This window comes from Tenrec ecaudatus, chromosome 1 (assembly GCF_050624435.1).
Source record: "Tenrec ecaudatus isolate mTenEca1 chromosome 1, mTenEca1.hap1, whole genome shotgun sequence".
NCBI lineage: Eukaryota > Metazoa > Chordata > Mammalia > Afrosoricida > Tenrecidae > Tenrec > Tenrec ecaudatus.
This window is the reverse complement of record NC_134530.1, coordinates 242,026,279-242,053,158: the sequence shown is the minus strand read 5'-3', so window position 1 is coordinate 242,053,158 and position 26,880 is coordinate 242,026,279. Positions and strand designations below refer to the sequence as shown.

At 42.8% G+C, this 26,880-nt stretch overlaps 1 pseudogene; it reads right to left on the bottom strand.

The window, feature by feature from the left end:
* LOC142439914 (BLOC-1-related complex subunit 6-like) overlaps positions 1-26,880 on the bottom strand; it is a 58,565-nt pseudogene that overhangs the window by 12,318 nt on the left and 19,367 nt on the right.

Below are 26,880 nucleotides of genomic sequence, written 5' to 3'. Positions count from 1 at the left end.
ACTGCTCAGTTCGAGCCCAGTGTTGCGTCCACTGTTTCCATCCATTTGGTCAGGGCTCTTTCTCTTCCTTGCTGTCCCTCTAGTTCACCCAGCATGATGTGCTGTTCCAGGGACAGGTCTCTTCTGATAACGTGTCCAAAATATGTGACACAAAGTCTCAGCATCCTAGTTGCTAAGGAGCATTCTGATTACACTTCTTCCAAGACAGGTTTGTTTTGTCCCTGCTGCAATCCACGGTACCTTCAGTATGCTTCACCAGCATCCCAATTCAAATGCATGGGTTCCTCTTCATTCTTCTGTATTCAGTGGTCAACTTTCATGTGCATATGAGGCAATTGAAAATGCTATGGCTTGGGTGAGGCACACTCTGGGCCTCAAAGTCATACCCTTGCTTTTCAAGGTTTTAAAGAGGTCTTGGGTAGTAGATTTACCCAACACAGTGTGTTGTGTAATCTCTTGACTGCTGTTTCCAGGAGCACTGATTATGAATCCAACCGAGACAGAATTGTTGACAATGTCGATCTTTTCTCCATTTATCATGATGTCACCTATTGGTCCATTGGTAAGGATTTTGGTCTTCTTTACATTGAGTTGTAATCCATGTTGAAGGCTGCAATCCTTGATTTTCATCAACAATTCCAACTCCTGCCTGCTGAGGTAGCTCCTCTCACTCTTCAGAATTCAACCTAAACATGTCTTCCCCAGAGAAACTTCTAAACTAGATTAGATCAAACTCCCTTTGTAGTGGGTCATCATCAAACCCCATGCTTTTCCTAGGGTTTTATGTGGAATTTCCATGAAGAGAAGAATCATGTCAATCTTATTAATACTGTACCTAATACTGATGCTTAGTAAAAGATCGATGATTATTGACTTGCTAACGTTACTAATGATGCACACAGAAATATGAATTTGGAAGATGATGCATGTTTGAGGGCACAGTACCAGAAAGTGAGAAGATTGTCCACTCAAGTTGACTTTGACTCCTGGCGACTCCAGGTAGCTCAAAGCAGAACTGAATTCCAGTGAATGATATTTTGGAAGTAGATAACCAGGTCTTTCTTGGAGGTACCTCTGAATCGTATCAACCCTTCGGCCTTTCACTTAGCAACCAAGGGCATTAACTATTTGTACCACCTAGAGACTCCAGGATGGGATACAGCGGAAAGTTATTTTTACAGCATAGAGTGTTACATTAAAAAACACCACAAAGTGTGAGTCCAAGAGCAGAGTGCAGTCTGTCAGTCTAAGAGCTGAACAGAATTGTATATTGTCAATGAAGCTTCTTTCATAGCCTTTTCTGAATAAAAGACAGATTAGAAAAGTCCGTATCATAGTGTTTGTTATAAACAGGTGGAAACTAAAAGCATTTAAATCTTGGCCCTTGTCTTGTTTGACCAGGAATTTTGATAAGACATTTTATTATTGTTGTTGTTTTAGTTGCTACTTTCCAAAGTAGAATGGAAGCAATGCTCTTCATAGACCATGTTCTGCCAATTGACCTGCATGCCTCCACATCTATGGTTTAGCACACACAGGCCCAGTGACTCTTTTTCTCACATGTTTGGTTATGGCTAAGAAGTTTACATTCCTCTGTCCCATTTGCTCTACCATATGCTTGGGTATATTTGGCTTTCTACCTAGAGTGCATAGGAATGACTGCTGGAAAGGACACAGGCAAACTTCCCACTTCCCCCTACCGCCTACATCAGGCCAGTTTAGCTGAGGGCCATTGCCCCACAGGTAGTGACATTAGAGCCACTTACCAAAGTAGGTCACGCACCACCAGTCACCTGGAGACGTTTACACACTTTGAAGTTTTAGATATAATCTCCCTCTGAGGCAGAAGCTGAACCGGACAAAGCTGCCAAGGTCTTTTTGCTTAAAATGTGTCTGAAAGCTGAGGCATGCGAGGCTAGAGTCTCTTTGCTCCCCTTGTGATTTGACTACTCAGTGGTTTGAAGCTGGAGTCTAGTTTTCATTTTGCTGTGCTTTGTGTTTGCTTCTGCCTCCTGAACAAGATATGCTCCCTGTCTGCCTGGCAAAATGACTAGTGGCAGCATTCCCAGAAGTGCCCACCTCTAGATGATGTCAGGCCTCATGTGACCCAACCACCACACATCCGGAAACATTACATCATTCAAGGATGTGATTCCTTCTAATGCAGAATTTGTTGCTAGGCTGTTGCAGCATGAGCTGCTGCTGCAAGCCATTACCTCTGGTGCAGGCAGCTGTGTATACACCAGAAGCCAAGGTCAGGGAAACAATGAGCTCATTAGAGCTGCTGTGTTGCCCGTGCTAAAATGCATTGGCCCCGGAGTAGACCACATGCTACAATACACATGCATACACTATTAAACAATAATCTAAGGCCAGGAACGAAAAGAGGTAGGCTTTTTTCCTGGTGAAACGTGATAGCATATGGTACATACTTTTGAGTCAGATATTTTTGGTGTGTCAGGTTTGGATTGTGTGGGCAAAAGTTGGAGTGGATTGTCACTGTTGACCAGTGTTTGTAATGCTGTCTGTAACTCACATGTGGACAGAAATGGTACCACAAGCCTTTTAGACTGGGACCAGGACCAGGAACAATTGCTAGGGAATTCTATGTGTTTACAAGGAGAACAGTGCTCGGTAAGGTCTTTCAAGGGTTGCTATTACAAGAATCAATCACCAGGCACCTTCTGAGGTGTTTCTCGGTGAACTCAGACCTCCAGTTTTCAATTAGCGGCCCAGGACCTAACCCTCACCACCACCACGGCTCCTAAAGAAATAGTAAAATACCTTCAGGACCAGGGGTGTGAGGGGCGAGGCTGGGAGAGTGGAGGGTGAGTGGGCTGGAAAGGGGAAACCGATTACAAGGATCCACATGTGACCTCCTCCCTGGGAGAGGGACAGCAGAGAAGGGGGAGAAGGGAGACTCCGGATAGGGCAAGATATGACAAAATAACAATCTATAAATTATCAAGGGCTCATGAGGGAGGGGGAGTGTGGAGGGAGGGGGTGAAAAAAAGAGGGCCTGATGCAAAGGGCTTAAGTGGAGAGCAAATGCTTTGAAAATGATTAGGGCAAAGAATGTACGGATGTGCTTTATATAATTGATGTATGTATATGTATGGATTGTGATAAGAGTTGTATGAACCCCTAATAAAATGTTTAAAAAAATAAATAAAACTGTTATAAACTTTTTTAAAAAGGACAAATCAAGCAGTTTCCCTATATTTGTCATCTTAATAAAATTCCTGGAACATCAAAAAATAAAGTAAAAGAAGAGAAGGCCAACTTTGAATGCAGCTTTATTCATAATAACTTCAAAATAATTACTGAAGTAAAACCATGGATGTGGAGTAAGAAGATGAAAAATCATATCCCTCTATTAATCAGGATAATAATAATCATATCACTTTCAAATATTTTTATTGTGAGTTGGGTGGTTGACAGATGAGGCCATACACAATGCGTGTTATTCTTGTAGCCCCTTCTACGTAATCTCATTTATCTCACTTCCTCCCTCTGCCTCCTGCCTCCTACCTCCTACCTCCAGTCCTCTTTCTCTCCTAGTCCTCTGGGCTTGTCCTTAACTAAATATTGCCCTTTTCATCTCAAATGACTTGCTATTCTAAAGTGTGCATGGCTCCCTGGTGTTATTTTGCTCCCAGTACACCTGTTTTTTGTTTGACTGAAAACGGAGTCACCGGGGTGAGTTCCGTTCCAGACATAAAGGGCCGGTTTGGGGAGTAACCCCCATCTCTATCTGACCTGTTAGACTGGTCTGTTTTTGTTGCTGGTGGCTTTTTGAACTTTTTATTGTGAGCTAGATAGTTTACGGAGCAGATCATAGCTTGACATTTAAAAATTCATTCTCAACTTATTCTTTGTTTCAACTTATCCTTTGCAATTCCCTCAATATCCCCTCACTTATCCCTCTCCCTCCCTGTAGTCCCTGTTTCCATCCCTCCTCCTTTCCTAACCCTCTGAACTTTGTCCTTGAGCAAATGCTGCTGCCCCTTTGATCTTAAATGGATGATTAGTCTAAAACGGGCTGATTTCAGTTCCAGAACTGAAAGTGTCAGGTCTCTCTCTCCAGGCTAAATTTCAGCCTCGGTCCTTGGCTCCCCACGAGAAAGATTTCACGCCGAAGCTCGTGATCCAAGTGAATTTAATGAGAGTTAAAAGAAGCTTCAGGTTTTACGCGGCACCCATAGGATTCCTTTTGACCGTGCGGCCTGGCAGAAGACTGCTCAGGGTCACGCAAAGATTTCTCTCCCAAGTTCCCTCTGAAACAAGACGACCAAACCAGACCAGACCAGACCAGACAAGCCCCCTCTCCCTGCCGGTTCCTGCCTTTTCAAGGATTCCCGGGGCAGCATAGTGAACGACCCCAGGTTGCTCCCATTGGCTGAATTGCAATCACCTGGCCCAGGTGGGCTGCTCCAGGTGTAACACCCATCCACGCCCACCTGCGGGAAAATCCAGCTTTGTCCTATGCTGGCTCTCCTGGGCATGCGTCAATGGACATCCCATCCCTGATGCTAGCTACCTAACAAAAGGTGACTAAGCGTCTTGTGAGTCCCACCAGTCTCTGATCAGTCGGCTTGCTTTAATGATTTTAGGTTTTGTTCCCCATTGTTCTCTCCCCATTTTCAGGGCCTTCTAATGTGATCCTTTGGAGAGCAGGCAGTGGTAAGTGGTATGAGCTACTTCTTCTGAACCTACAACTGTGGGGGCTAATGTTTATTTGGTCCATTAGCCCACTGGACTAATTGTTCCCCTGTGTCTTTTGGTTTCTGTCACTCTGTCCTCTGAATTCTGGAGGGGGAGAAACCAATAGTTAGTCCTTAGGTGGCTGCTTATGGGATTTTAAGACTCTACCGGCTCCCTGCCAATGTGGAATGTCGAACAGTGTCTTTGTGACCTTAGTGTCCCCTGAGACTCTGGTCCTGAGCCCGAGGGCTGACTACCTCGCTCCCTCGAGGTGTTTATGTCTGAGAACTAGTCATAACTTTGTCCTCTGTATGCTCTGTCACATTCATGGACACATATGTAACTAAGATAAATACACATATACAGATATCCTCTATTTGTACCAAATCTATGTATACTTATAAGCATTCTCCAATTCTCTTCTATACTTGTTCAGCCTGCATGTCTATCCCAGAAATTACTCCTGGATCATCACCATTACAAGGTTGGGAATATAACCTTCCTGGCATGTTGCTTTTAACTCTTGCAAACCTCCCAGTGTCTTCCCCTGCCTCCATCATTTTTTGTCTTCTCTCCAGCCCATGAGTTCCCTCCCCTCCCTTTCTCACATTCCTGGAAACCATCAAAGAATGGTTCTTTTCATGTGAATCCGTCTTAACTTTTTATACTACTGCTCATATGTGTATCCTTTTGTGACTTATTAATTTCACTCAGCATAATGTCCCCCAGTTCATTCGTGTTAGAAGGTGTTTTATAGATTCATCATTATTCATAAACATTGCATAGTATTCCACGACGTGTATGTATCCAAGTTTATTTATCCATTTTTCCAGTAATGGGCATTCAGGTCGTTTCCTTCTGCTCTGTCTCTCACAAGCACACCCCGCTCTTCAGGTGTTGTGATTAGGTGCTGGCAAATAGGTTCCAACTCAGAGACCAATTGAACAAACCCCCACCTGGTCCTGCCTCATCCCCATGATTGTTCTGATGTCTGAACGCACTGTTGCACTCACAGTGTCAATCCATCTTGTCGAGAGTCTTCCTCTGTTTTGCTGCCCCTCTACTACACCTAACAGGGTGCCCTTTCCCACGGACTGGTCTTTTGTGATAACGTGTCCAAAGTGTATCAGACAAGTCTTGGTCTCCTTGCTTCTAAGGAGCATTCTGGTTGTATTTCTTCCAACCTTGCTTTTAGCAGTCCCTGACACTTTCAACATTCTTCACAAGCACTATAATTCTAATGCATCAATTGAGTCTTACAGTGTCCAACTTTCAAATGCCTATGATGTGATAAGAAATACCAGTTAGGTCTGAAAAAATCAGCTAGGGCCTATAATTGATTGCAATGGCCACAGACAATACTCATGAGTATGGGGTTTATTATGGGCACAGATGATGTTCACAAGTATGGCCCTTATTTAGAGAGTTAACAGGTTATCATTCAGGTGTACAATTCATGTGAGAAATGCTCAGGACATTGTTGCTCAGCCAGTATGGCGTACACAATTCTGTGAGCACCACAAACAAATGCCCACAGAGCACGCTACTGGAAGCCTGAACCCAAAGGCACTCAGCCCCAGCTCCACGTGTCGGCAACCCAGCACCCTGATCTAAAAGCCCAGAGGCACCCCACTCCATAAGCCAGCTTCCTGCCCAAAGCACTCGACTTGACTTTCTCTGGAGGATAAAAAGACCACTGGTCTGCCTGATGCTCTGGTTCCAGGTTCTGCTGCTGCTGCTCCTTTGACCCTCCTCTGGGGTCAAAGCTGACTCCTGGATCAGGAGATTCATCACACAGGGATCCCGGCTCCCAGAGCCACTCCACTCCTGGCTCTTGCTGGTAATGAGATTCCTCCCCTCTCACTTCTAATGTAGCCTCTTTTAGACACAGCTGGATAGGAGTACAATGGATCCTGTTAACAAACAATCAAAAGTGAATTCTCTCAGTATCTCCCCCACCTCCTCTTACTGTGGGATACTATAACTAATATAGAAACATTAAATAATTCACTAGCCTACACCATCTTTTTGATATTGTATATAGTACTGTAATGACTATGAGTGTGCATATATCTGTTCTGTCACTCAGAAAACAAAGACAAATTCTCTACCATTGAGTCAATTCTGTCTCGGTGACCCTATAGATGAGAGAAGAAACACCCCTGTGAGCTTGTGAGATGGTAAATCTTTATAAAAATAGAAAGTTTCATCTTTCTCCTGTGGAGTAGCTGGTGGTTTTGAAGTGACCTGACTGTATCCTGGATCTTCGAAGGTGATGCCTTCTGGCGTCAGGTCATGGCACCATCGTCTCAGGATTGTGGGGGGTTGCACAGCCCATGGTCTGATTGGACATGTCAGCATCTTCTACAACCAACAAAAGCAACTAAAGGAAATTTAACCACCAGGAGAAAAGTGGGTGAAGGGACACATCAGACACATTATCAAGGGTTCATGGGGGGTGGGAGGGTGTGCAGGGAAGGAGGGGAAAAATGAGGAGCTGATACAAAGGGCTCAAGAAAAACTATTTTAACCACCAGGAGATAAGAAATTGTAAAGATTAGAGTGAAATAAATGAATTAGGGAAAATACTTATACAAAGAAAACTACTGAACACTACTACAAGAAACCAAAAGATATCTATATAGGTGTAAGATTATTCCATTTTCGTGGATAGGAAGGATTAATTTGGTGAAAATATTAGTGCTGCCGAAAGCAATCTATAAATGCAATGTAGTTCCAATCCAGATCCCAAATCCATTCTTTAAAGAATTGGAAAACCTAATTACCAGCTGCATTTTGAGAGGAGAAAGAGCTAGAATAACCAAAAGATTCCTTGGGAATAAGAAGAAAATAGGAGGCTTCTCCCTACCTAGTCTCAAAACCTATTACATAACCACAGTAGTCAAAATAGTCTGGTACTGAAACAACAATCGATACAGAAACCCAGAAATAAAGTCATTTACCTAAGACAACTGATCTCCAACAAAAGCCCAAAAATATTCATGGGAAATAAATGGGCTCTTCAACAAATGGTGCTTGCAAAATTGGATTTCCATCTGCAAAAAAAAAAAATCAGGACCCATAGCTTACCCGTGTACAAAAATGAACGCACGATAAATCAGAGACCTAAATGTAAATCCCAGAGCTACAAATATCACCAATGAAAACATAGGAACAAACGTAAGGACCTCACTGTAGAGTATATACATACTATCAAATCTAATGAAGAAAGCACATACCATAGATGAAGGGGCCTATAAAAACAAGATATTTGTATCTATAAAAAGATACCTTCAAATGAGTAAAAAGAGATGTCTTCAAAGGAGTAAAGAGAAAATCCATAGACTATGGGGAAATTTCGAGCAACTACACTCTGAACAAGAGACTGATCGCTAAAATCTATTGAACTCTATAACACCTCAATAAGAAAAAAAATTAGAAAAATTTAAAAGTGGGTAAAGGCTAGACCAGAGGATGTGCACTGGTACAGATAGGAACTGGAAACACAGGGAATCTGGAACAGATTATCCCTTCAGGACCAGTGGTGAGAGTGGCAATACTGGGAGGGTGGAGGAAAGGTGGGGTAGAAAGGGGGAACCAATTACAAGGATCTACATATAGCCCCTACCCTGGTGGATGGGCAGCAAAGGAGTGGGTGAGGGGTGACGTTGGACAGTAGGATGTGACAAAATAATAATAATTTATGAATTATCAAGGGTTCATGAGGGAGGAGAGGTGGGGAGGGAGGGGAAAAATAAGGTGAGGATACCAAGGGCTCAAGTAGAAAGAAAATGTTTTGAGAAGAATGATGGCAACTAACATACAAACATGCTTGATAGAATAGATGGATTTATGGTTTGTTATAAGAGCTGTCAGAGCCCGCAATAATCTTTAAAAACAAACAAACACATAAACCAACAAGTGCTGGGAGGGTGCAGAGCGATCGGACTCCTCTACACTGCTGGTGCATCTGTAAATGTGGATAATCATTGTGGAAAACAAGATGACAATGCCGCACACAACTGGAATAGCAATTACAGATGCCCCAGCCATACCCTCACTGAATATATCCCCTAAGAAGCAACCTTTATCGCATGAACAGACCCGTACCTATTCCTGTGTTTACAGCAGCTGTGGCGGAGTGCAATTTCTTACCATGGCTCATCCACCCAAGTTCTGTAACTTCTATCAAATGATTGGGTGCCAAGACGGTGTGAAGGCAAATAGAGGGGATTGATCTGCCACTCCTCTGGCTGTAAGGATGAGCCATCTTTGAAGCAGCAGAAAGAAAGAAACCCCAAAGAACCTTGGAAGAGCAAATTCAAGGTCTCTGCCTGAAGTAGTGGGGACGGCCAAGACCAGATGCGTCAGCGATTTTGGCACAGGGACTCAGAAGAGCAGCACTGTGATTATGGGGTACCTTTTCCTCTTCTGGCCCAACACTAGAAACTGTGGGACAGAGCAACCGGTGGGCTGCCTTTCTGGCCCATGGAGGCAAAGGTCAAGGGATACTGTGGCTGAGAGACTGAAGACCAGATAAAAACTTGGCTGCTGGCCAAGGAGACCAATGACTGCATCCTTACTGTTTGCTGATCCTGACTGTGGTAACCCATTGACTTCCCAAATAAAACCCTTAATTGTGAGTCTTGGCTGTGAGTTCTTTGTGGCTATTGAAGATATGAATTATTAAACCCAAAATAGATGTAGAGTGGTGTGGGAGGGACAGTTGGTATGGAAAGATAGCTAGATTAGGGATAAAGGGGGTTGTCTTCCCCTAAAAGCCTGTGCTAGCGGAAATTGGCTGGCAGGGCCACAAGAAATGGGTTGGAAAGAAATCAGGCACCCTTTAGACACCTATGGGGAAATCCAGAACTGAGCCTACTCAGACCCAAGTCACTTAGGCCTGGGTGAAGGGAAACCTGGGCCCACACATACACAGACTAGGCACCAGCTACATGCTGTCACAAAGGTGCCCCTAAACTCAGCCAATACCTTCAGCCATGCCTGCCCAGCCAGAGGGAATAAAAGCAGGCTGAGAGCAGCCCTGTGCATGCTCTTTTGGGCGCGCTCTGCAAGTGGAAGGTGGGAATCTCTCCTACGTGCTAGGTGCTTAAGTGCCTGCAGGCCCTCTCTGCTGCATTCTCGTGGCCTCTGAGGATTTCCTGCTCTGGGTTTCGTGCACTTGGCTTTGCACTCCTGTTCGGGTATTCCTTCCACGCGCGTTTTTTCGCGCCCCCTAAGTGGCCAGCTTCAAATGCAAACTCTTGCTAAGTCCCCGTGCTACCTTGCATGCTTTCCAGAGATAGTGTGTACGAAACTTCCCTTTCCCCTCATAAAAATTACTTGGATTTACAAAAGTGCTTCTGCTGCAGGAATTCTTTCAGCACTGGGAAACAAGAACCAAGGTAAACCACCCCAGAAACCTCACAGTGTCAGAATAAGTATGGAAAGAAGGAGTGTGCAGGCATGTCTGATTTGTGTCTCGTGGCCATGGGGAAGCCAGAGCAGATCAGATATGTCCGCCTCCATCACAGTAGCACTGTTCACAATAGCAAGAAGTTGGGAACTGCCCAAATGCCCATCAGTAGAAAATTAGATAAATAAACTTAGCTAAGTAGATACAATGGAATCCTATGCATGGCTGATAAACAATGATGAAACATCTCATGACAGGGAGAATGCAATTCTGAGTGGTTAATAAATCACAAAAGAAAAAATATTATAGGAGGCCATTACTGTAAGAATAAAAACTAAGCAAAAGACTTGCAGACCAAAGGGAACAGACTGAAGGTTATCGCGTGGGGGAAGGTAAGGGTGGGAAGAGGAAGCAATGGACTAGAAAGTTGGCTGATGTTGATGTGGGTGAAAGGGAGGATGGAGTCCATAGGAGAGAGAAGTGAAATCAAGGGTCATGTGATAGCATAAGGGCGCTGGGGTGGTGTTGGTGTTTTACACTGGTAAATGCAGAGTCTATGGTCTGAAATGTAACCCTTCTCCGACTAATTTACAAGAAATATTCATTAAAAACATCAAAGAGAAAAATAATGAAAAATCAAATAAGAAAAACTAGGGGGGAGGAAATTGATAGTAAAGAAAAACTAAGGGAAAATAAAAAGAAAGACTAAAAGAGAAGAGGAAAGCATAGAAAGGATGAAAATAAGGGGAGAGAGATCAAAGGAAATGAAAAATAACACAAAGAAAGGAGAAAACCGGGGGCGGGGGGAGGCAAGGCATCTGGTACGGATTGGCACCCTCTGTTCACAGGGTGTGGGGTGAAGGGCAAGGAGGTGGGACTCCAGTCCTAGATGAGGTTGCTGCTGATCTAGATGTTGTCCTGGGTTGGGGAAGCTGATCCATAAGTAGTCCTTGCTCAGATGGTAGTAGAGATCAGTGTTAATTTTTCCCAGAAAGAACTCTTTCGGGTCCAAAGGGCAGCTGGGGGCAGGGCAGCCAGTTGTAGATGAAGTTCCTGCCCAATAATGGTATCCAGGGACCTAGCAGTGTGCTTTCAGCTAGTCTGATGAGATGAAATTCAAGCGCTTCAGGCCCAGGAGTGTTCTCTCAGGGACTTGCTCCAAAGGCCATGGTTCGTGTAAGGTAGCCGAAAGGCGCCAGAAACCGAATCAGTCAAATTTTAGCAAACAGGCTTTATTAGTGAAACAACCCCACCTGGGGGATGTCCCACAGTCCTCAACATCTGGGATGAGGGAGTCACGCCCCAGGCTATAGAAGTGACCTTTTTATTGCCGGGAGACACGTGGCTGGGCTGGGGCTGGGCCTGGGCCCCGTATCTAGTAAGGTGGTCAGGGATTGTAAGGTAGAGGCACGTCTGGGTTCCTGACTAGGCAGAGGTGTCTGCCAGGGATTGGTGGAGCAGGCACCTCTGTCCCTGGCCAAACAAAGGTGCCCATCCAGGATTGGTGGGCGCAGGCACTTCCGAGCCCCTAGCCAGGTAGAGGAGGCTGTTAGTGATTGGTGGACGCAGGCAGGTCCACACCCCTAGCCAGGCAAGAAAGGCTGCTGGTGATTGGTGGACGCAGGCAGATCTGAGCCCCCTAGCCAGGAAAGGGAGCACTTCTAGTTCCTGGTAGAGCATACGCGTGGCTGAGTGCAAGGTCCGGAGAGAATTGCATCAGCCAACTCTGATCTGCTCCGCATGAGGTGGGGGGTTATTGATTTGGCCAGATAGTTCAGACCTCAGATAGAGCAAGAGCTGTGAGGGGTGAGGGGGTACACAGTGGAGATGTCTCTGGCCACTGGTCACTGGATGAGGGTGAGGTTCGATCACACTTCAGGTAACCAGGAAGGTGTGGAGAACAAAGGAAGATCTCGACTTTCTCACCCCCAGCTACCGGCATCTTTTTGTAGAATTCAAGATGGCCATTCCCCATCGGGTCAGCCAAGAATGCAGCAGGCTGTCTCCTCTCTCACCTAGTCAGTACTACACTTTACTTCTCTGTACTTTCCTATGAATCTCAGGGATCTAAGATGATCATTTGTTTCTGTTTCTTGTGTTTGTTGCTGAGGGTATGGATAGTGTGTCTGCTTAGTTTGCCATATTGCTGGAAGCCCAATCACAAATTTTTATTAAGCTCTTATCATGTACTAGACACTATGTTAAGCAAGCTGGGGCCTTGATAACCACATAACCAAGTAATCTCAGTACCCTTTTGCCTTAATGCAGTCTGAACCTGTGTCTTTGAAGATTCCCACCAGGGTCTAATTGACCCTGCTCCACAGTAACAATAAACTTTAGTGGATCAGTCTCTTGCTATTCAGTTCAAATCTATGTGTATTTGCCTCCACTTGGATACTACCTACATGGATCCGCTAGAGATGTTTCTGATACAAGCTGAAGCATAAGAAGGACACTTCTACAGTCTTAGCAGTGCTGGCACCTGGACACTGTGTAAGGCCTGAAGAAAGTAGGATATCATTTTCCAGCAGATGCAATTAAAAAAATACCTAACTTTGGAAAGTAAATTCATTACTTAGGCGATACAAAGGATCCAAAATTTTGGTGACATAAAATGAATAATACAATGAACATCACTCAACTGTACAGGCAAAGAACATTGGAATAGCAATTGTTTTGTTACATATGTATTTACTACAATAAAAAGAGACTCCTATATGTTTGGGTCTTGTCCAGCGAGACCCTCACGCGGTGACCCGGAGGGGCGACGAACCTGGATGGAAGAAAGACACAGACGTGGGGCAAGACAAGTGCTGATCAAGTCCGTTTATTTTGCCAAAACTCAGGGTATATATTTACAACAGAGAAGGAAGTGGGAGGCACATATTCCAATGAAGCATGCTGTGTAACAACTGCACACTGTACAACAACCAATCAGCCACATGTTCCTAATAAGGTACAAAGGGTGCGCAACAGTACTCAAAGACGTCCGTGGTGACGTCCGCATGCAAATTAAGGCTTACCGGGTGAACTTATCACTATGTTCCTAATATGGTATATCTGCAGTTCAATGGGTGCTCAGTACTTTGACTAATGGTAACAAGGTCAGTTATCGCAACTGCTCATGCTACTGAGCAGTAGCTTGGAATGTGGGGGCGAAGTTGGGCAGGAAACAAAGCCTTGCTGTTAGAAAGCGGCCAAGTTTCTGCTACGTGTCTAAGGCCAAGGTCTTAATGGCTATCGGCTCCCAACACCTATATTCACTCCTTTGCACAGTAAGTTTTCAACTTCTTTGCTAGCCTCACAGTCTCCTGTAGATCTCTTGGGATGCTTGATCTTGGATATCTGCCTCATATCTATAAACTCTTCTTCCCCTCACCCCCCCCCCCCATCAAACTCTCTCTCTCGCTATTTCCTCATCCCCATCTCCACTTTTACTGTAACACAGTTTCTTATAACTAGATCAGGACTTCAGGAAGTGTATTTGCTACTCTGCTTACACAATAATCTTTACAGCCCCCCCAGTTTCTTCCATCTAGTGAAGGCCACTACCTCCTGCCTCAGGCTCCTGGTCTCCTAGCAACCCTTGGTTCTTCCTAGTCTAGGAGATGGATGTGTCAAAGGGAGCCTGAAGAGAAAGATGAGAACATGAGGAAAATTCTTTCTTCCTTGGGCTCTGGAATACAGAATTGCTGCTTCACAGTAATTAATATTTCAGAAGAAAGGATTTACTTTCCCTGGCATATCTAGGACTCAGGCCTAAGGGTAAAAAACAATTTGCCAAGAAGGACAGGGCTGTGCTTTGCTGCCAGGAACAGCGATTTCTAATTGAAAGATAATTAATGATGCCTCACCTGGCTTACTCTTAGAATTGATGAATCACAACCAGTGTGGTGGAACAGATTGTCTTTGGGTATCAGAACAAATAGACTGACTTAACATTTACAGAGGATGAATTTAAGTTGTTCTTTGAGAAGAATACAGTTCTAGCACCAGAAGATATCTGAGGATCACAATGTTCAAGCTTCATGTTCTAGTAGCCTGGTCAACTGAGACTCAGAGAAGTTAAATGACTCATATAAGGAACTCCTAAAAAGGAAAAGATAGATATTTTGGATGAGAATATTATCTCCCAAGGTTCACTTTGTTGCCCCTTTTACTACCTCATGCTACCTTTCAGAGTGGGGGTAGATTATGTGCTAAGCCATACTAACTCATCCCATGGTTGAAAATGACTGGATATTTTTAAGACTTGGGTTATAGGCAGGACAGAAACATGTGGCCTTGAGATAGCTAACAACATGTTCTTCTTGGTTGAATTGATAAGGATATGAGAGTAGGGGAATTAAAAAAAAAGAGTAATCAGTTCCCACTCATGAGGATCGTACTGAAATATTGACTCATGGCTTGATTCTTACTCAAGAGAATGTGAGAAGAGCCAGTGAGCGAGCACTCTAAAACTGAGGTACTTGGCAACTGAAATAAATCTGAATTAGACTGCCTTTTGTCCTGGGCCCCTTCTTGCATCAGCTTTTTATTTATTATTATGTTATTTGTGAACAATTTTATTGAGATATAATCCATTTATCATACAATTTAACAGTTCAATCATATCAAGAAAAGTTATATAAGCACTATCGCAATCAATTTTAGAACAATTTGTTTCTTGTACTCCTTTCTATTCGCTCCCCATTTCCTCTCCTGCCGTACTTTAAAATGAGTCAAAAAGATCAAATGTTAAGGTAGTGAATTTTAATTAACTACATCTGCCATAATCCACTTTTCAATGCACTCGGTGTGAAAATAAATCTACTCAGATCCCTGGCCTATGTTCAGAGGGGATTCATCAAAGGCTTAATCCACATGTATTTTCCCTTCACTTTTTTTTAACTTCTATAACTTTTAAAAGGGTTAAAAGGGGGATCAAATTAGATGTTACATTTTAGCCTTACTACACCTGCCGTAATTGATTGACTTTACTATTTAACAAGGCTATTTACATCCCTGCACCATAGTCAGAGGGAATTCACTATATATGTGGATCCTGCAAATGAATTTTGGGCTTCCAATATCATCCATAACCTTCTAAAAATCAGTTGTTCTCTATTTAAGTTCTGATATCATTCCCTCCTTCAGATTTGGATTATATTCTGTACAATCCTTGCATCTTCTTTTTAGGATAAGTGGCCTATGACCACACTTTTGACCAAGACCACCTGCTTTACAACATTCTGCAGTGACCATCCTCAATGTGGCCAAAAAACAGAAGAAACAAACTAAAGTGGAGTATTCTCGTCAACAGAATTCTTGATAGGTGAGTTTTACAAAGCATGTTGAATGTCAATCAAATGTCTCCTGCATTCTTTCTCCACCCTTGGAGGCAAAGAGCTAATGATCACTCTTCAGAACAACATTTTGAACTTTCATTTGGATTCTTCCTGATTTACAAATACTTGAATCAGGGAGGAAAAAAACAACAAAAACGTCTCTTATTTTACAGAAACTCTTTCTTTTTTGTTTTAAATAATTTTATTGGGGGTTCATATTACTCTTATTACAATCCATACATACATCCATTATGCCAAGCACATTTGTACATTTGTTGCCATCATCATTCTCAAAACATTTTCTCTCTACTTCAGCCCTTGGTATCAGCTCCTCATTTTTCCCCTGCCTCCCTGCTGCCCTGCCCTCATGAAACCTTGATAATTTATAAATTATTATTATTTTGTCTAACGTCTCCCTTCACCCACTTTTCTGATGTCCATCCCCCAGGGAGGAGGTTATATGTAGATCCTTGTAATGGGTTCCCCCTTTCTACCCCACCTTCCCTTTACCCTCCCAGTATCTCCACTCTCACCACTGGTCCTGAAGGGATCATCTGTCCTGGATTCCCTGTGTTTCCAGTTCTTATGTGTACCAGTGTACATCCTCTGGTCTAGCCATATTTGTAAGGTAGAATTGGGATCATGATAATGGAGGGGAGGAAGCATTTATGAACTAGAGGAAAGTTGTATGTTTCATCATTGCTACACTGCACCCTGACTGGCTCATCTCCTCTCCAGGACCCTTCTGTAAGGGGGTGTCCAGTTGCCTACAGGTGGGATTTGGGTACCCAATCTACACTCCCCCTCATTCACAATGATATGATTTTTTGTTCTTTGATGCCTGATGCCTGATCCCTTTGACACCTTGTGATCGCACAGGCTGGTGTGCTTCTTCCATGTGGGCTTTGTTGCTTCTGAGCTAGATGGCTGCTTGTTTGCCTTCAAGCCTTTAAGACCCCAGATCCTATATCTTTTGATAGCAGGAACCAGGACTTGAAGACTGTAATGGGAGCTCTGTTCCTAGCCTTTCATCTCTCAATTTCTATACAACATGATTGTCTCCTTTAGCAAGTCTTCCCTATTTGGTTAGAATATCACCGCAGACAGCACCTGCTTTCCTATCTTTCTGGAACTACAAACCCAGAGACAAGACAGTCATTACTCTACATCCCAACTCAGAAGCCCAGGGAAGGGCTCAAGAAGACCAAGCTGATTCTCGTACTCTCCCCTGAGCCATCACAGGGTTGTAGAAGAATGGAGACCTAACACTAACCAGACCTGTATTACTGGCTCACAACTCTGAATACGGAGCAAAGATAGTTGGCAGAAAAGAGATTGACAGAAAAGCTCACTGAAGTATAAAAAGACAATCGCTAACATTGGATCTTGTTTTCCACAAGTGTTGGAATGCAAGACAAATTCTATTGCTACCTGCTACTATTTCTCCTGCAGTTCCACATGCATCGAATGCATTTGACCATTAATAAATAAAGTCGGATGATGACATCGGGGGTCCAAGGAATTCTTAGAGTGTGTTTCAGTCTTGCCAAAATTAATCCTTCTCAGCATATAATGCAAGTATTAGCCAAGGGCTGGTGATTAGAAGGTTGTCTAATACAATGAAGAATAACAGAAGAGAAAGGGAGAGATCATAGTTTCTTAGGTTTATGGTGAGGGACCTTGGGGGGAAATGAGCTAATAACGATGAGTGTAAGAATGAAGAAAATGTTCTAAAATTGATTGTCATTATGATTGCATACTTCTTCCCCACCCCTGGAGGTGCTTTATTGACTCTTCCATGAACATGCTTGGTGCTTGAGCAGGCAGGCACCCCTTCCTGGGCCAACTTCTGGGTCAGGAGCAGCTGCACCATTCTTTTTAATATGTTCATACCATTGACCTACTTGATGTGTGGATTGTATGTCAGTCAGTAAAACTGCTAAAACTATTTTTAACAGAAAACCATTCCATATACAATAGCAACTGTGAAGCTAACCAAAGAAGTGAAAGATTTACCGTATATACTCGAATATGAGCCTACCTGCATATAAGCTGAGGTACCTAATTATTACCTGGGAAACCAGAAAAACTGATTGACTCGAGTATAAGCCTAGGGTGGAAAATGCAGAAGTTATTGGTGAGTTTCAATAATCAAAACAAATGAAAATAAAATTAAAAATTGAGACATCAGTGGGGTAATGTATTTAAATATTTATTTAAAATAAAAGGACAATAAGTCATTTAACATTAGTAAACCAGCACAGTAAATGGAAAATAGGTTCAACAAAAACAATAAGGTATCAACAATGATACCTTAAGAATACTATTCCCTGAGCTCAATCAGCAACCAAGCTAAAATGTAAAGAGTTAAAGTCCTTCAAAACTGGATTCCTCATCATCATCCGTATCCCAATGCAGAGCTTCAGCTGGTGTGAGGTCACCATAGACGCTATCCTCACTGAGATCCCTGTTATCACCATCACTGCTGTCATTTTCATACAAGCCCGCAGTCTTTACTGCCATCCATAGCATTACTAATACATTTCTGGCAGGCACGTCACACCATGTCTTCTGGAATGTCTTCCCATGCATTTCGAACCCACTTTTCTATTAACTCTATGTCAGGCTTCATGAGATTTCCTCCTTTTGTTAGTCGGGCTTGACCAGATGACATCCATTCATGCCACATCCTTTGCACACGGTTTTTAAAAGGCTTATTCGAAGGTACACGTCATAGGACGGCTCTGATTGGTTAGATATGAGTAAACAAACATTCAAAACCCTGCAGTGTCAGCGGGGCTTTGAATGAACAGCGGAGAGGTGGCAATCACCCGCAAGATAACAGGCGCTCGTCCTGTTACCTTGCGGGGGGCGGGGGGCAGTGAGATGTTACACCTTGCTAGGGTACCACTGACCCATGTATAATCTGAACCACAGTTTTTCAGCACATTTTTTGTGCTTAAAAACTCGGCTTATACACGACTATATACTGAGAACTATAAAATATTCCTGAAGGTAATTAAAGAAGGAGGAAGAGGAGCAGGAGGAGGAGATCTGGATTCCAGTTTGGGTTTTGGCACTGACAAACTTTGTGGCCTGACACAATTTCCTTCATCATTCTGCATTTCAATCTGTTCATCTATTATAGAATAAGAAGTTGGCTCAAGAGCTCACTAAATCCATCTGGCCTTAATACTCATCTGGTGCAATTCAGGTGCAGCAACAGAGATACAGTCCCCTTCACTGATTAATCTATAGTGGGAAAAGAGTTAGAGTATCTCAATTTCTAAATAAAGAGAGGTACAGCCTACTCCATAGAGTCTCACGGACACATTTCCATAGAACAAGGTTAGAAGGCAACATTTTATTTATTCATGTTTAATTTATTATTAATGGGGAGTTAATACATGTATCATACCATTCCATAGTTCAATCACATCAAGCAATATTGTACAATGGCTACCACCCTTTCCAAAAGTTCTTCATCTTCCTGGACTCCTTGACATCATCGCCTTTTTACCCTACCCCATAATCCCTGTACCCCACCCCACAAAATCCCTTATTCTACTTTCCCTATAGGTTCATCAATCCTCAGTTTCATAAACAAAAAAATATATAGCATAACTTCAAGAGAGTGACCCCAAATGATTTAACACCTCTCAGATAACCCGTAATATGAACAAACAAAAACACAAAACAGAACTACCAAAAAATGTTGAAAACCGGATCAGGTCCAGCATGCATCAGAAGGGGGAATCAATTGACACAGTTTTAACTGTTCCAGTCAGGTTTATCCTTTGATCTTCTATACTCATCTCTCCAGTGTCCTCTATTTAGTAACCACTTTCCTCCCAGCCCTCAATTATGCATAGAGGGAGCTCATCAGAGGCATATTTCCTATGTACTTCCCATAAATGTATCTTGGACTCTCACTGTCATCCATAGCCTTCTGCATACCAGATCTCACAATTTGGGCTCTGATACTAATCCCTCCTTTGACTTCAGATTATATGGATTACAATCCGTTGATGCCTGATGATGATGTGCTTCTTCCATGTGGATTTAGTTGGCATCTCACTTAAAGGATGCTTGTTTGGAGACAAGTCTTTAAGAAACCGAATGCTACTTTACCTGATAGCCAGGCACCATCTAATTTCTTCACCATATTTTGCTATAGCACCCATATCTTCTGTGTTTCCTTCATGGGGATGAGTACTGAGAAGGGTAAAGAGCAACATTTTAAAGCAAAAAGATACCATGGTTTTGTCCATCAAAGTCCTGTAGACATGCTAAAAAGAGAGACCATTTTCACGCCGAGAACTGCTAAAGCCACCCTGCCATCTATTCCCATGGTACACGTGTTCAACCAGTAGGTGGTAAAAATAAGAAATGTGGTTGTTGTTGCTAGGTGTCATTTAGTCAGCTCAGATTCATAGTGACTCAACGTACAACAGAACGAAGGATTGCCCAGGCCTGTGCCATCCTCACACCAGTTGCGATGCTTGAATCCATTGTTACAGCTGCTGTGTCAATCCATCTCCTTGAGGATCTTCCTCTTTTCCATTGGCCCTCTGCTTTACCAAACATGATGTCCTTTTCCAGAGACCAGTCTCTCTTGATAGCATGCCCCTAGCACATGAGTCGAAGTCTCGCCATCCTCTCTTCTAAGAAGCATTCTGGTTATACTTCCTCCAAGACAGATTTGTTTTTGTTTTTCCTGACAGCCCATGGTACTTTCAATGTCTTGATTCAAATGCATCAATTCTTTTCCAGGCTTCTTTATTCTAAATAGGAAACTGATAACAGAAAAAAGGACAAGCTTTTGTGGAAGGGTAGAAATAGCTACATACTCTTAGAAAGTAGAGGACGCTAAGGAAAGAGAAATTCCACTATCAAGACTCATTTTTCCATGAATGTTTACCAAACACCACCTGTGTTCTAGGCACAGGCAAATTACAGCACTGGCGATAAACTATAGAAATGAGAACACAGTTTCAGCGCTCATGCAATTTATTTTAATAGAGGAAACAAACATCACTTAGTAAGTTCCATATAATATAAATCTGGGTTGTTCTTTGAGCTCTAGGGGGCCCAGACCTTGACTTTGATATCGGTCTAGGTCTCTGTGAGGAAGTGATCATTAAGCTGAGTTTTGAGAGTACTAAAACATATCAGGTCAATTGTAGAGGGTAGATAATGTACACCAGGCAGATTGTTCATAAGCAATGTTTTTTTACTTACAAAATAAAAAATCTTAAAACATTAGTTAAACTCCTTACCGCATGCGATTCCTTGGGAATGCCAAGATAAATAAAATACAGTACTGTTGCCCTCCCAGACAACCATTTATGAGTCACAGAGACGGTGTGGAGCCACAAATAGTTACATTCCCAGAAGTCCACGGTTGCACATCAAGGGTTGTTATGATGTTAATAGAAATGTAGGGTTGTAGCAGACAAAGTCTGTTTCGGTAATCATCAGACCTTAGGGACTTAGCTCATTCTGGGCATGTGTATTGACAGTATGCCCTTTTGCAACAGCTGAGGGAGTGAGGCAGCCTGTTTGCTAAACTGTACGCTGCTTATCAAGTGCCACATCCTGAGCATCCACACATTGCACAGGGTAAATGGTGACTACATGACCCAAGTGGCTTCCCTCAGGCTATTCAGCCTAATCTGTTGGACTCATTCCGAATATGTAGTACCTGTGGGTGTAGATGGTGAAGGAGGAAAGAGGATGTTTGGAGTCAATTTAACACATGGCACCGAGTTGATATTTAATAAGTAGTTAATGAAGGTATGATTGAATGAACCAGTGGACAAACAGCTCAGACTCTCCATGGGTTTTAAAACTAGGTGACTAGAAACATCAGGCTCCACAACCCCGAGACCAGATGTACTAGACGGTACCCAGCTACCACTACCAACTAGTCAGAAAATAACCACATTAAAAGGTCCCGGATAGAGTGAAAGAAAAATGTGGAAGTGAACTCAAAATCAGAAAAGAGACCAGACTTGCTGATCAGAGAGTGACTGGTGGGACCCACCCCCAAGTTAAACTCACCCCCCTGCGTTAGAATAATCAACCACTTAAAATTATAGAGGAAACATTTTCCCAAGGACTAAGTCCAGAGGGATAGGAAAGGAGGAGGAATGGAGACAGGAAACATGGGGAACAAGGGGGGTAATTGACGGTATGTTGATGGGATTGTGATGCATGAGTTGGAACAAAATATGTATGAGTTGCTGAAGGTAAATCTGATTATCTGCTCTGTAAACCTTTTTAAAACTTCAATTAAAAACTAAACAAAAACCCTCGGTGGTAAGAAGGGTAACATGCCCCTCAGAGACCTGAACTGAGGTGCTCACAATATTTCAAGACTCAAAAGAGATCATTAACTTGGAGCACATGATCTCCATTCTTTCTGATGGCCATCCTCAGTCCTTTTTGCCAAAAGTTTGAAACCTTCTGTCCATAAATGATATGTGAGACACTGATATGTATGCTCTTGTGGTATTCTAAAGATGAAGATATCTAAGCTCAGTTCAGCAAGAGCTGGACTGGAGGTTAGCAAACTGCTGAGATAAAGAATGTATTAAAGCCCTCTTTCCTTTGCACTGGGTGCTATTTCATAGAGCCAGGGCATTTCTCTAGCACTGGGATGGAGAAGACATTGTACTCAACCAACTGAAGACACGCTATTGAAGCTCGGGGGTTCAGTGGTAGGATTCTCACTTTCCATGAGGGAAGTGAATTCAGATTCAATTCTCAGCCAATGTTCCTCATGCCCAGACACTACTTATCTGTCCGTGGAGGCTTGTGTGTTGCACAGGTTTCAGCAGGGCTTCCAGACTGAGATGGAAGACTAGATTCTAGAGGCGGAAGAACAGTCTGGCCATCCACTGCCGAAAATAAGCCAATGGATCACAATGGTCTGCTCCCATTGTGCATGAGGCTTGTGGTGATTCCAGGGTAAATTTCATGGCAGCTAAAAATGATGACAATAACAGCAACAGCAAATGCACTAGAAGATTCCTCATTTAAGGGAAGACTGACAATGATTCCTGTTACAATTTAAGGCTTTCTAACTATTTCTTATGTATCATGAATTTTCACCTTGGGTTTTCTTAAAATGAGGTTGACTTTTTTGAGGAAATTTATGGTAGAAACTAGCTTATATTAGGGGAAGGAAATATATATTATTGTTACATGCTTATTAAGTATTATTATTATTGGGAGCTTTTGCAGCTGTTATAGCAATCCATACATCAATTGTATCAAGCATATTTGTACATGTGTTGCTATCATCATTTCCAAAACACTTTCTTTCTGCTTGAGCCCTGGTTATCAGTTCTTCCTTTTCTCCTTCATCCCCCATCCTCCCACCTTTGTGAACCCTTGATAAATTATTATTATTTTCATATCATACACCGTCCACTGTCTCCCTTCATCCACTTTTCTGTGGTTTGTCGCCCTCATGGAGTGGGTGCTATATGTTAATCATTGTGATCAGTCCCCCCCCCCTTTACCCCTTCCTTCTCCCACTTTCCCCCTATCCTCATGGTATCACTACTCTCATTATTGGTCCTGAGGGGTTTATCTGTCCTGGATTCCATGTGTCAAGAGCTCTTATCTGTACCAGTGTACATGCTCTTGTCTAGTTGGATTTGTAAGGTAGAACTGGGGTCGTGATAATGGGGGGGGGGCAGGAAATATTAAGGAGCTAGAGGAATGTTGTGTGTTTCATTGGTGCTATACTACATCCTGGGTGGCTTGTCCCTTCCTTGGGACCCTTTTGTGAGGGGATGGCCAATTGACCACAGATGGGCTTTGAAAAGGGAGAATTTTTAAGAAATCATGACCCTAGTTCAGTAATGATTCTTGGTTGTAAATAAGCAAAAACAATTTCAACCGATTTAAAGAGAATAGGAAGTTTTAAAGTCTAGGTATGTCACTGAATCACAAGGAAGGCTGAAGAATCAGTTCAGGGCAATGAATTGTAATAAAGGCTGAAATCACACTACAGAATTTGCCCTCTGTAGCCTACAATCCTAACAAGGTACATTACCAAGGGTTAACATCAGCAACCAGTTACCAAACCAAACCAAAAGTGGATTCCAACTCATAGCAACCTTATTTAGGGTTTCTGAGACTGTCTTTTGTGTTGTTGTTGTTGTTTATTAATCATGTGGTACTATGTCTTCCCGGAAGCAAAAAGCCTCATCTTTCTCCCACAAAGCACCTTGTTTTAATCAGGGTACACTAGAAAAACAAATTCTTTGACACTCATGTATGTGTAAGAGAGAGCTTTATGTCAAAGAGCAATTGTATAGTGAGAAAACCTCCCAGTCCAAATCAAGTCCATAAGTCTGATATTAGCCCATATGTCTGACACCAAGCTATAAATTCCTCTTCAGACTCACGAAACACATGCAATAACACCGAATTCAGGAAGATCACAGGCCAGTGGATGGAAAGTCTTGTAGATCCAGTGTTGGTAGAGGCATCTCAGCGTTGGCAGAGGTATCCACGTGGCTCCTTCCACTCCAGGGCTCTACTGTAGCTCCATGTGTCTTGTCAGCAAGCATGTCTCGCAGGGAGTGAGCTTGTGTCCCACCTCTAGAGAGCTATTTCTCTCCCTAGCACCTCTAAATGAGGTCATCACGCTACAACCTGATTGACAGATAAACTCCACCCCTTTACTCTTCAGCCTCAAATTGACAATAGATTAACTACCACACAGCTGGCACGTTTGAATGGCCAAATTTGCAGTTAGCAGTCCATCACTTAATCCATAGTACCACCTGGGCTAGGAACAGAGAATCCAGAATTAAAGGACCTTAATGAGACATATGTTTACTTCTATTTCTCACAGGTCTGGTAGGTAACTTTTCTTCTCAAAGCACACAGGGGGTCAGGCTTCATTTTATTCTTTTCCATGGAGGACCTTCCTACACAAGGTTACTTTCTGGTTCATGTTAGGATCCTTCATCCTGACACTCATTCCAGCTTTAAAAAAAAAAAAAAAGAGGAAGGAAATCTCCTACCTGTTCTTTAAGGGAGGGCACCACAAGAGCCCAGCCAACATTTTTACTCACAGCTCATTGGTCAGAACTAGTCTCAAAGGAGGCTGAATTACATGTGTCCAGTTAAAACTAAGAAACTGTTCTACTGTGTGCGTAAGGAAGAATAGACAGCCAACAGCCTTTCCCGTATATGGTAGGCAGTAGACACTATCCAAAGGATTCCTGGTGGTGCTTTGGTTACAAGTTGGGCTGCTTACCACAAGAGCAGTGGTTTGAAACCACCAGCCACCCTGTTGGAGAAAGGTGAGGCTTTCTGCTCCTGCAACTATTTCTCCACAACTCCAAACTCACTGCCATTGAGGCAATGCTGACTGCTAGCAACCCCCTGGGGGTGTCTGAGAGTGCAACTGCGTGCAAGAGCAAAACCTCTAGTCTTTCTCCAGAGGAGCTGGATGGCTTTGAACTGCTGACCAGTGAATGGCAGCCGAATACTTAACCACTGCACCACCCCATAGGGACAGTTCTACTCTGTCCTAGAGGATTGCTTATCATCATAAATGATTCTAGGGCAGTGAAGTGGGTTTTCCTTTGGGGCTTTTATTTTCCTTTAGTTGTGATACTAACCATACTGTTACCTATGCTGAAGGAAACATTGCCTCATCCTGTGCCACTAGTCCCATGACTCAGCTGTGGACTAGACTGCTGTAACCCATGGGCTTTTCGATGGAAGTAGATTGATATACCTTTCCTTATAATCTGTCTTAGTCTGGATGCTCCATTGAAATCTGCTCAGTATCACTGTACCAGGCCAGCCTCTCCTGACAGCTGATCAGTGATTGTTTTTGAGGTACATTGGCCAGGCCATCCACAAGAAGTCTACCACTGAGCCGCCAAGCACTCTGCTCGAGCCCCCAGGAACTTAGATTCCCTGCAATCATTGCCACTGAAAGGAACTCAGAAGTGGATGTGTCTTACTGGCAGAGTCTAGGTCATGTGGCCTTGTCCCACTAAGAGGTAAGCTAGGAAATGAGGGGCTGGCAAAATCAGTGTCCAAACCTCACATGCCACAGTATTCAGACTGTGTAGAAATGCCCAAACATGGGGTAGTAGTGTTGAGGGACCAAAAAGAAAGATAAAATTCTCGGCTTTTTACCACAACCCTGATTTGAATGCTAGATCTATCCTTACATAAGTATGTGCTTATCACTGAAGTTCTAGGTGCTATAGCCAAGTCTGATGAAGAAACCAGATGGTGACCGGCTATCAGAAAGATTAGCGTCTGGGGTCTTGGAGACTTGTCTCAAACAAGCAATCAGCTAAAGGAGGCATCAACTAAGTCCACATGGAAGAAGCATGCCAACCTGTGTGATCCAAGTTACAAGCGATGAAATCCAAAGGCGGGAATAATATTACATTTTAAACATGAACACTCAGTTTTCAGAAGGTTATGCATGATCATGGAAACTCAACATCCATTTACAGGACGCCCACATTGATTAAGTGAATCCCTCTGACCATAGGAATGCAAATCCCCTTGCTGTCAGACAGAGAGCATTGTAAAGCCTGTTATGGCCAATGCAGTTAGGTTAAAATGTGACCCCCTCACCCCCTATCATTTGATCTTCCTTTTGAATGATTTTAAAGTTATTTCCATTTTTAATAAAAAATAAAAATTTATGTGCTTAGGCAACTGATTTTTCCCTTCTCTTGTCCAGGAGTCTATGGTGATGCTACATAACAACACTGCTATTATTTTCCTTGTAAGAATAGCGACGGTCAAGGCTCACAACTCTCTAGCCTGGATGCATAACTATTCAGTAAAGAGTCAAGTAATAAAACCTGTGTCATACCGCCCATGTCAGAGAAGCCTGTACAGGGAGTTGGTGTGGTTTTTCCCCTTTTGATTAATAGAATTTTTAATGGGTATTGCAAATATGATTTTGAATTTAATTAATTTTTGTTTCAGTATAGTCCAGAAGGGGTAAGGCCAACCTTTCTCTTTTGTTGGAAAAAAAAATTATAGTATTAAAACAAGCAGTCGAGTGAGTGAGCCAGATCTGCAATCCCCAAAACATCTGACTTCAGGGAGTAAAAGCAACTTGATTCACTAGTCCCATTATTACTTGTAAGTACATAGTGGTAATTATAAAGTGCAGCAGAAAGCTACAGAAAGCTTTCTTCTACTGTACATTATTTTCATAATAACCTTACAAGGGAATTAAAAAACAAAACCTTGCTGTTCCTGTCTTACAGGTTAAAACTAAGACTTTCAGAGGATAAATGGGTTACCCAGGAATACATTTTTGAAAAGAGCAAAGATTCAAACTTCATTATTTAAAACTGTATTATGATGCTTCCCTTACACACTAAGAAGACCAGGCTGGTTAGTACTGCAAGCAAGATCAGA